General features: G+C 32.0%; 1 pseudogene across 1 annotated transcript; it reads right to left on the reverse strand.

The window, feature by feature from the left end:
- Positions 1–775: 775 nt before the first annotated feature.
- LOC143531227 (uncharacterized) lies at positions 776–10554 on the reverse strand (annotated as a pseudogene). The gene is made up of 6 exons (XR_013134989.1): positions 10327–10554; positions 8086–8285; positions 3658–3975; positions 2939–3013; positions 2766–2840; positions 776–1511 (listed from the first exon to the last, which is right to left on the reverse strand). The product of XR_013134989.1 is annotated as an uncharacterized LOC143531227 (transcript).
- Between the last annotated feature and the right edge of the window lie 2013 nt (positions 10555–12567).

The following is a 12567-nucleotide window of genomic DNA, read 5'->3' on the forward strand; positions in this document are numbered from 1 at the left end:
AGTTTCATCACCAAAGTTATGAGACAAAAGTATGACAACTAAAATTGAAGGGCAATACACAAAACTTTTGTGACACATGTTTATTGAATAAAAGTTTGTAAATAGAGTTTTGGGCAAAAAAGAAATTTTTGTACCTCAATTATATATTCAACTTCTATCATGAAAACACAATTCCGGTACGGTCCCTATTTACGTAAACACAATTCCAGTTTCTTAGGGGTGAGCATAAATCGGATAAGATTCGCAAGACCCGACCAAGATCAAACCCATTTATTTATAACAGGGCGGTTCCTGGATCCTAAGAACACCATTAAATAGGCCTGGATCGGGTCTCACGAGTCGGACCATTTTCTTTACATAAACCGAGTAAGACCCCAAATTTATTAGACCCAATTATTGTTTACATATCCCAAATAACTTTTGAAAATATTTTGAACAGGGATGATTCCAAATTTGATTAAAAGAAGCCATATTGAACCAAAATGTATGTTTGTCTTTTTTCGGTGAATAGAATTTATAATTGTAGAACAGTGACTTTTGCAAATATGTAATTTCTTCAAGATTATTAGCTTGTGTAAGTGACAGAGGTTATTTTGGCTATGCTCATGTGTATGTAACAGATGCAAATGATTGAAACTAATTATCATAGTATGAGGAAAGATGCACAATTCAGTTTCATTAGAATATAATATGAATGCTAACAAGTGTATGTCTATTGTTAGAAAGCGCCGACAATAACTACATTAAGAAAGATAAGTTTGAAGACCTTATCACGTAATGCTAAAAGTAAACTCAAAGCAACCATCCAAACATATGAGTCTGCTGCTTTTGATTTTGTTGCATCCAAACCGACCACCCATTCGTTACATTCAAATCGACCACCCCGGCCCCGCAACGCGGGGGTTCAAATCCTAGTTTATAAATAAATGCAAAAAAACCACCTACAGGTACAACAATAATATTCTAAATCAAAAATCAAATCTACACATACTTCCCCCTATATTTTTTCTTACAACCCTTAAAACCTTTTGTATCATTATCATTACTTAAATTAAAATCAGAACTAAACAGAGCAGCATGAAGATTCCCTTCCTCCAACCACTTAACATGATTCTCCTTAAAATCCAAATGCTTCAACTTTGCAGCCTCTTCAATCTCACCCGTATACGCCGACACCTTCACCATTGTCAATAACACCCTGCTATACCGATAACTTAGAATCTGTTCACAGCTGGCAATTAACTTGAAACAGGGGTGTTCTGGGAATTCCATGTCTAACGTGTTACTGTCTCGTAACACGGGATAGAAATAAACGAGGCGACCACCCATTACCAGCATTTTGGCTGCCATGTCAAGTAGGTCGTGTACACACTCGGCTAAGGTGTACCTGTTCTTTTGTCTTCGGGGACCGTGTACGGGCCCACCACGCCTTTTAGTAGTTTCCGACCGCCGGATTTACGACCTCCCGCGCGAACGCTGTATGGAGGGTCGCAGATTATTGCATCGAATATCTTGGAGAAATAGTAAATCGTTGCAAACAAATATAACTAAATTATTAAGCATTCAAATAATACTAAGAGGAAACACTAAAAGTAAAAATATTAAAGTTTAAACTTTAATACTAAAATAATCTAGATATTAACTTTTTAAAAAAGCCTTAGACGGGTTAGCAGATGAGTCCACTTATTAAACGAGTTAGACTAAAATTTTTATTAACCACTTATGACGATTAGGGCCTGAAAAACTAGCACGATATAATTAGGGGTGTCAATCGTGTCGGGTTGGTGGTTTAATGGGTTGATGGGTTTCGGGTTGGCGGGTTAGCTTGTTGAGATTCTTCAACCTAACTCAACCCATATTATTTATTCGTGTCGGGTCGGGTCGACCCATTTAAATTCGTGTCGTGTTCGGGTTGTGTTTTGGGTCAACCCATTTTACATTCACATATGAATATGAGTAATATCTATTGACTTCGTAATAAATTAAACAATTTATTACTCTTATTCATATAAAAATTGTTAATAATTTGTGATAAATCTAATTGTTTTGTGTATTTATTTCTCATTCTCAGTTACCAAACTTATGTTCACATATTTAACTCAAAATAAGAACAAACGAATGAAAAATATACAATTAGAACTACTAAATGAAATTATTAGAAGTAAAAAAGTAGATAAAAGTAGTGTAAAAAGAAATTAGTTTTACCATTAAAAGTGAACTGATATATGAATGAAAATTAAAAAACTAAGTATTTAACTTTAAAATTTATAACATCTTATCTATAAAATAAAAATATTAGCGTCACTAAAATTATTAAACGGGTTAACATGTCAGCCCACTCTTTAACGGGGCGGGTTCGGGTTGACCTATTTTTTAAACGTGTCGGGTTCGTGTTGGGTTTCGAGTCGTGTCAGGAATTGATGCCCCTAGATATAGACTAAAACTTTTATTAACTACTTATTAATGAATTTGAACTTGAAAAGTTGGCCCAGAATAATGAACTTAAGCATAAAGCTTTTAGACTATTTTTTTTAACCACTTGTTAATGAATTTGAGCCATAAATCCACTAAAACAAACAAGTTTCCAGGTTCAATTCAGTTCGGTTTTGGAATAAGATATAACCGAACCCAAACTGTATTTTAGATTTTCAAAGAAACAACAAAACCATCGAAAATTACTAGTTTGGGTCGGTTATTTCAGTGCGCTTATGTTGGTTAATTCAGTTAATTGTTTTTTTCCTCTAAGCCAAGTGTTTTAAAGTTACCTCTTTTAACCCAGGCCGCCAAGGAGGAAGGTTGTTATCAGCCCTTAACAGTGAAACTGGCATTTGCAATCCATACTGTTAAAACAACAAACAATCAGTAAGTTTGATATTATTATACTTTAGTTTTTATAACTGAAACCAGATTTTTCAAAACAGAAAAAATATAAACTTACCTGTTTAAAGTTACTCCAGACGTTGCAATCTGGTCCACAACCATCACGCACCACCCGAATATCAATATCTGCTCCCTGAACGTTTTAAATTAGAGGAAACAAAAAAATAAACTAACCTAAGATGAAATGTGCAACATGTCGGTTGAATGTTAACCGAAATGATAACCGACCCAATTTTAACACAATTGTTGATCGCATGAAATCCCGCGAAAAGGGTTCTAAACAGGTCACGTTCGCTGGTCAACCTAACACAAGCCTGAAACAAATATGAACCCGAACACGAAATCGTCTCAGACATATGAAATCATGCAAGACAAATGAACCCGAACACGAAACACATAATCAAAGGTTGACACGAACATGACCTGTTTAGCCCGAGCTTTTATTATTTATTTTTTGTCGTTATATATTGAAAATACAATTTATGGCAAAAAGTATATAAAAGAGTTACCTTTTAACTATAAAATCTTATGTCAATTTCTCTTTTAAAGTTCTAGATAATGGTATAAGATACCAAACCAATTTAACTCATGATGACATAAAACACATTTTAAAAATAGAATAGAAAACAAATGTGATAGATGGGCCAACCCGCAAAGCGAACAGGCCCCATTTAGGGATTCACAAGTTCGACCCATTTACACTAAAACCAGGAATTTCATGTCGTATCAAATATTCAAAACTCTTAACTGATGCTAAAACAAAAGTTTAATACAAACCATTGTGAAAGCTCCAAAATGAGCTGCAGCAATTAAAATGCTCCCAGTGCCAACAAACGGGTCATAGACAAGTTTCCCGGGCCCGGCTTGTGCTTGGTTGGCCATCAAAAATGCCACCTCAGCATCCATGGCAGTCGGTCCAAGATACCCTCGACTTTTCAATTCATATGTAGGCAACAGTTTCCTATCAGCAGCCCCGACCTCACGCCCAAAAAATATTGTTTTCTCATTAACGGGTGGAAGCCCGTTTGCAGATCCGTAGTCATCGGTTTCAATAAGCCAAAATTTATGCTCTGGGTTACGCAAGTCAACCCGACCCTGAAAATATAATCATTGTCTATTACTTATTTCAGTCCGGTTCGTTTATCAATGAATGGGTTGATTTGGTTTATGTGGCATCTCTAACAGGTCAAAGAAGTATTCCTAAAACGGCAATTTTTAATGCATACAACTGATCAAAGAAGTAGCTCAAAGAATATTTTTAGTGCATACAACTTCCTAAATCAACTTATTATAAGAATATTAAGAGTGTAAACGAGCCACTCAAGATCAGCTTGCTAAAATCTCGACTTGAGCTGAGGCTTAAATGAGCTTGTGTCCAAACCCGAGTTTCCCTTATCAAGATCAAGCTAACTCACGAGCCTAAACAACCATATTCTTTATATATTTTATCTAATATGTGTATATAAATTTATGTAATAGCTAATATCATACACAATATATGATTAAAAAATTAAATAAAACTACATTACATTAATAGTTCGAGAAAAAATATATATTATATTAAATATAAGGTAATATGTATACACACACAACATAATAATAGAGTAACTAGGAAGCTTGCACATTCTCGTTTTACCGCCTAAACCCGTCTACCCATATCTAATATGTTTTTATATAATAACAATTACTATAAACAAAACTATGATAAAAATAACTGAATGATATTATACTATTTATACAAACTTTATATACACACGTATCTAATATGTTTTTATATAAATAAAAATTGTATATGCCTTTTTAGGTTCCCATTTTACTCATGATATGGATCCATTTCCAATTTATCCGATTGACTTTAACCCTAACCAATTCTCTCCCCACAATCAATCAATAGAATTCTACGCAAACCTAGTCATGATCAACAATTGAAGATGTTTGGTTTTCAGGTTATTTATATTCATAAATCTCCAAATACTTTTTTGTATACAACATTTGATGTTATATTGGTAAATTTATAATCCTTGTCTAAACTTAATAGTTTTAGTCCATCTCTACTTTTGACTCTGGATAATGCTACATATAATTGATTATATTTAAAAACTAAATGTCTCAATACAAACCAACCATGGATAATGATTGTCCTTAACACTTATTTACTGTCATCACAAACCATTCAACAAGTGGAAATTGTATACTGTGAAAGTAGTCCTTTTGTCCGAAGGTGTTAAATCAATTCTAGGGATAAAAGTGTGACACCTGATAATATTTCCTGATATGATCTATGCTTCTATAAAACGATTACCAAATACCAATGATATCACCTGTAGTCTACTTCCATTACATAAACCAATTTTTTTATCGGTGTTTCTTACAAGCAGCACATCACATGTCAAACGTCTCGGTTCCTACACTTGACCTCATGCATTTTCGTTAATGCAAGTACTTTACATTTTCTCTACGCTGTGTTCCCGAGTTAACTTGAAAGAGGAGAAAGGAAAGAATAACTTTCTTTTGTTTTCCATTCCTTTCATTTTCCTTCCATACATCCTATCTCTTTTCGTTTCCTTCCCATTCAATTCTTTCCACACCGGAAAGAAAGTTTTCACCCTTTAAAACCTCACATTCCCCCCCCCCCCCCTTCCCCTTTTTCCTTTCTTTTCTCCCCTAAAATGAAACTTGGGAACTCAAAGATTTTAACTTTCCATTTCTTTCTTTCCAAAAAAAAAATGGGAACACACCAATCTTTCCATCCATTTCTTTTCCTTTTTTTCCTTAAGTGGAACTCGGGAATACAACGTAAATGTAAGAGGAACCTAAAAAGGCATTATTAACCAGCCTACTTCTATTGGAAATAACACGTGGAATTTGTCTAGAATCTCCTCTTAAAACAATTAGATTCTCTCCAAGTAAAAAGTTAAAACTATTACAAGTCAATATGTCTTCCAAAGTTTTAAATGCATATGTTTAGGAGCAATTGGTGAAAAACATTATCTGGAGCCATCAAACTCCTAATGAGCATTATCTTTGTCATAGAAAGTTAGCGACTTTGCCCATTTCTTAAAAAAACATCATTTATATGAGACCACGCATCAATGGTAATATGTACGTGTTTGAAGCTTTGGATAAGAACTTTAAAAGACGTACTGATTTCTATATAATATTAATAAGAAAAGTGGTTCACGTAATGGAACCTAAACTACAAGTGGTTTCACTAGGTAATTCTGTTATAGAAGCAAATATCATATCTCGAAGTAATATTGGGAGGCACACTTTGACCCCGGTTTGACACCTTTAAACAAAAGGATTCCTTTCAAAATACAAAGAAAACAATTTTCACTTGCTTTATGTTTTGCTATGACTCTAAATAAGAGTTACAGACAGTCACTATCCAAGATTGATTTGTATTTGAGGCATCCAGTTTTTACATATGTTAGTTGTATGTTGCATTATCCAAAGTTAAAAATAGAGATGGACTACACAAATAATTTTAGATAAAGATGGTAAACTTAGCAATAAAACATCAATTGGTATTTAGAGATTTATGAGTTAAAATAGTACCTTTTTATTGTTGTACGATAAAAAGGTACTATTTTAACTCATAAATCTCTAAATGCCATTTGATGTTTTATTGCTAAGTTTACCATCTTTATCTAAAATTATTTGTGTAGTCCATCTCTATTTTAGTCATAAGAAGTATTTTGAGATACATAAATTATATCGTTTTTAACTATTTAACCTGTTTACTAGTTTCTAACCTAATGCGCGCGCGCGTGTGCATAGGAGAGAGAGAGGGAGGGGGTTTAAAAAAATCCTATAAAGGATATGAAGAGATCTTGAAAATAGAAAGTTGTAGGCGGAAAAAATTTAAAGGGAGAGATAAAATAGGAAGAGGCAACCAATTTTAACATGCACATGCACGATCCCCCATCTTTTACAAAGATCAACAACTTTGTCATACGTTAATATTCTTTTTTAAAAAAAATACACAATAAAAACTAAATTTTTATCTTTAATATTGAATATGGTAATGCTATACATTAATTATAAAAAAACAGGATTTTTGTAACTAGGTTTTGTAGATGTGTTTTAAGGTTTTGTAAATAGTGTCTTAAGATTTGTACATTTCGTTTTAAGTTTTTTGCATAGTGTTTTAAGATTTTGTACATGACGTCTAGATTTTTCAAATGGTTTTTTAAAGTTGTACATGTTTTAAGTTCTATATATGGTTCTTTAATCTGTACATGTGTTTTAATTTTTCTACATGGCGTTTTTAGTCTTGTACATTTTTAAGTCTCGTGCAAGTTTCTGTACTGATTTTTTAGGTTTTGTATATGGTGTTTTATCTTTTTGTATATGTGTTTTAAATTTGGTGAAGATGTTTAATACTTTTGACGCCAAATTAGAACATGGTGTTTAGTTTGTCGTGTTTTACAACTGAGACGTTTGATTTTATCATGGAGCTAAAACTCTATGTCGAATCGAATGCCCATGTGTTAAACACCATGACCAGTCTAGAACAGCATGTTCGAATTTGGCGTCCGTCTGCTAAAACGCCATGAACAAAAAGCTAAAAAACGTGTACAATGTTAAAACACCATGTTAAAAAAACATTTTTTTTTTTGCAAAAAAAAAGGCATAGCAATGTAATACTCATAATCTCATATTAAAGATAAAAAGATACCCAATTTTATAGTGCATTTTTAAAAAATAATAAATAATAATAATTTAACAATGAATGGAAGAATTAGCATGTGAGTTACATGTGCAGATTATTTCTTTTCTTTTGGACCCCTTTAACCTTTTCTCTCAACGAGTCAACCCTTCCTAAGATTTTGACATATCTTATTTTAACTCAAAACACAAGTTGAGTTTGAACTTAAGAAATAAAACTCAAAATGGCTTGGCTCGACTCGTTTACACCCGTAAATTATTATTTTTAGAATATAGTCATACATTCGAATTTAAAACATCCGTTATTTATAAATTATAACATTAACAAAAAGAGTGTTTCGAGTTCGGCCTAACAGGCCCATTTCAACCCACAATATAAAGAAATATCTGGTGACCCGTTACCCAAACCACACGACTTCAACTACTGCACATGTGTGTGGCTTTAATTAGTGCATAATTTTAAGTTAACCAACCAACTAGAGATATGAGAATACAAATACATTAAACTGTAACAAAGCCATTACTATAGTGTACCTGAAAAGGGATGTAAGACATCTCTTTAATGTGTGCGGTCTGGTCCTTGAAGCTCATGGCCTTTCCAAAGCTATCTATTATAATCCTAAAAGTGCTATCTGGTGTTAGGTACGGTAACTTTCGATCATCTGGATAACTATTTATTGCTTCTTTCAGTTCCTCATATGAACTTCCTTCTCCCCAAATTTCATAAAGTATACCTGCAAAATTGCATATGTAAAGATTAAAGAGATTGCGGGTTGAAATTAAAATTCTGGTATTTATTACTGCAACAAAATTCAAAAAGTGCATTTTAATAGTTGTTGACTTACTGTACAAATTTGACCGACCATTTTATTCCTCATGAAACAAGGGTGTGCCATAGGTCTGTTTGGGTCGATATTAGGTTCAAACCAAAACAAAAACCGAAAATTCAGTTTTTGAAAATATTTTAGTTTCGGATTAAAACTTTTATCATGTGGACTTGAACTTTTTGGCTTAAGAAAATGGCCAAAAACAATGAATATGGGCCTAGACCTTTTTGATAATTGATTATTATACATTTGACTTAGGTTATTGGGTTTGGATCAAATACAAACTAAATTAACGTGCTAAACGTGCGAATCAAATAATGTAAATACAAGTAGTGTAATTACACTACAATCCATAGTTGTTAAAAGCGACCGCTTTTGGAGCTTAAGCGCATTTACTGAGTGAGGCGAATTTATTGCGATTTTAATGCATCAGATATTTAAAGCGCAGAATTGGTTCCCATGCGTATTAAATATTAAATGTCATTTATCACACAAGTTCCCATTCTCAAGTAAAACCTAAAACTTCACTATTTAAGGGCTTCCATAATCCTATCTTATAGCACCAAAATCGTCAAGATCTCAGAATTTACATGTTAGTTTTGTAACAAAACTGTTGCTATTTTCGGATTTCTTTCTTTTCCTTATTATTCTGCATTTTATGTTCCTCATATCATATTCTTATCTAACTTTAACATGTACTTGGTACTTCATGTTTTGGTTTTTGGTTTTTCTATGTTTTCTTATTAAGATGTATTGGTACTTCATGTTTTGGATTTTGGTTGTTCTATGAACTGTTTCAAGAATGAATGTTTGTTTTCTTATTAAGAGGTTCTACTTTAGTTAAAATTTTGTTTTTCTAACGTGCGATTTTTTAAAAAAATCGGGTGTTTTTTTTTGCACTTATCGCCCAGGCGCTAGGCCCCACCTCAACGCTTTCGAGCGCTTATCGCATTTGATAACTATGCTACAATCTACATACAAAACAACTACTTTACATAATTACTTGTATATATAATTACACTATTTGATTCGCATGTTTAGTACAGTTTTTTAGTTTGCACGTTAACTTTCCCCTAGATTATTTGAGTTACACTATTTTTTTAAATTCATATAAACTATTTAATGCTCAAAATAAAAAATAAAATCCTTAAATTCAATTTGGTTTATTTTTTCGGTTTAAATTGTATACAAGACCAAAACCAAACCAAAAATTCATTTTTTACAAAGGTAGTTACCCTGTTGTTTTGGAAAACGCCTTATTTTACGTAAGGCGAGAAAAAACATGAGACGGCCTGAAGTGGCGCATCAGCGGGTGAGGCGTTTGAGGCAGCGCTTCATGTGATGCAGTCTAAATTAGAATGAAAATGTAACTGCTTGGGTCCATCTGCTTAAAATATTAACGTTGGGGCCTATCCGTAAAACATTACCCAACCGCATTATATATATTTATCACTCTATCTTCAATTCAAACCACTCTTTAAATTTCATATTTAAAGTTTATCTTCTCCAAATGTCAACCTCCTAGACAGTTCAAGTTTTATCTTCTCATCAGTTATTACTCCCATCTTTTTAATTGGTTCAAACTCTCCTAATTATTACACATCTGTTTATGACTCAAGAGATATTTTTCCTCATTATTACTTTTTACTATACATTTATACTTTCTTTTATTATTAAATGCTTATGTAATACAGTTTTTTATCTTTAATCGGCTCGTATTCTAAGAATGTAGGTGTTTTGCAACTTTTAAGTATGTTTTTATAATGTTTAAGAGCGCCTTACATACGTGAAGCTCTTGCTTCGGCTTTTTGGACCAAAACGCCTCGCTTAACGCTTTTTAAACCAAGACAAGACCTAGGACTGGCAAATGGACAGCTGTTTAAGACACGATTAAACCTAGTATACAAAAAAGTACACTATGATTGTGATGGGAAGAGGGCATACTTACTTCGATTGGCAATATTGCTTGCGATATCTTCAGAAGGAAGATTAACGAAGTGGAATGGAGAATCAGGGTGGTGGTGGTGTTGAGGAAGCTTCCATTCAAGTGAATTATTATTATTATTATTATTATTATTATTATTATTATTATTATTATTAATAGGTTGGCTAGTGATTCGAATGCTGGTTTCCGGTACTCCAGTAATCGGTGGTAGAAGACGCATAGATACCACATTCTTTAAAAAGATTCAACCAATAACCCTACGGAGGATAACGGCTGAAGGAAAAATATATGGGAGGGTTTTTTGTATGTATGTGTGCTTTTAACCAAACCAGATGGGTGGCCCCGCGCGATACATTGTTTTGACTTTTTTTTTCTTTTTTTTACTTTTGGTTTGTTGGTCGGTTTCAAAACTTTCAAAACGTAGTGAACGATTGGTTCGCGGTTTATACTGACAACCAGCCATATGAAACCAGACCAGACTGTAAATATTGAATGCATTTTAATATTTTAATTTTTTTATTATTAATTATTAGATATGTCTTGTAATATATATTAGATATAGTTAAAAATTAATTGAACATAATATTTTTATTATAAATCACTTGGCTATACAACTTCAAATTAACCTAATTGCAGTATGATTCATTTTGTTATATTTGTTGTTATTATTTCACGTCCTATATCATCCATTAATATTTACCATTTATGTGGCTAAAATTATCATTTTTTATTTATGATCCTATCAAGTATCATATTATGTTGGTGTTTAGTTAAAATTGATGGTACATTTAAATTAACAATTATTTTAAACTAAATTTATTATTAAAGTTTAAACTGTGAAACCAAACTGAAACCAGACCGTTAGTAACGATTCGATTTCAACTTTCAATGGTTGAGTTTCGTTTTGGACGACAAAAAATCAGTATTAACGGTTGGAATCACAAGTTTAACTTAAAAACCATCAAAACGGACAATGAACACCCCTAAGTAACATATTAATTTATTTAAAATGAAAAAAATTATAACAATATCATATCCAAATTAAAGATAATACAATGCTCGTTTTTATGGTGTAATTTTTTTATAAAAATATTAACGTTTGAAAAGGCTATAGTCGTTTAAAAATCATGGGTGAGAAGTTAGTTTACAACTTAAATTAAAAACATAATATGGTTAAAGATGAGAGACCAAACTTGTAAGTTGAATGGATTGTGTTTAAAAGACAAGTGTACCCTTACTAACACATGTACCCCATGCTTTAGGTGTTGTAAATTACTTAAAAATGGGTGTCTTAATTTGCCTTTGTTTGGTGTATTATATATTTAACCAAATTATCTACATTTGCTACTAATAAAAGAAAATAATTCTAAATAAATAAAATTAATTCTGGACCCATGGCATTTTAATGTTAATTCTCACCATCAAATTCTCGTCAAAATCACTTAAAAATCTTGATTCTAAATATAGTACTGATTATAAATTAACATACCGTATTAGTTAGTCAATCTTCGTTGATTGAATTATTAATGCCATAAGTTATATTCTAAACATACTTAATATAAAAAATATTAATATAATAATTACGTGTCATAAATATATTTTATTTAAAATTGAAATGTACATATAAAAGAGTTTATGTTTAAAGAGTACATTAATATTTAGGTTTTGAGAGATCTTCATATTGAAGAAAACTATAATATTTTTTTTTAATTTGAATATTTTGGCCGATGGCGGTAAAAAATTCGAATTAGAGTTGTTCGAGAATGCTGTAAAAGACATGATAGTCTAATAATTATCCACTACTTTTTTCACATATATATATATACTAATAAAAGAAAATAATTCTGTCAAAATCATCTTTTCTATTGATGAAAAAGAAAAAAAAAAATCTTGGTTCTAAATATGGTATTAATTATAGCCATTTTAGGATTCCATTTCCTAGTACCATGGCCAAAATGAACGTCTGCTTCCATCATCTCTTCTAAATTGATGTTCCAATATCTTCTTGTCATTTCTCCCCACATTGCCTCCTCATTTTAAAAAAAAAGCGAAGAGGTACACTGAAATAAAAAACTGACCAGATTCCAATTCAAATGGAATCTTTCAACTAAAGCAATGAGATGCTTAAATGTAATTCTTTTAGTTCTAATAAATCATGAGGAATTTAATGACTGGCCTATAAAGCAATTACATGAGTTTAATTAGTCGATTTATTAGTGAACAGGGAAAAAAATTATCTAGACG

The sequence above is a fragment of the Bidens hawaiensis genome, unplaced genomic scaffold (assembly GCF_021521415.1).
Source record: "Bidens hawaiensis isolate Kalapana, Puna unplaced genomic scaffold, B.hawaiensis_p1.1 tig00009092_1, whole genome shotgun sequence".
In the NCBI taxonomy this organism is placed as follows: domain Eukaryota; kingdom Viridiplantae; phylum Streptophyta; class Magnoliopsida; order Asterales; family Asteraceae; genus Bidens; species Bidens hawaiensis.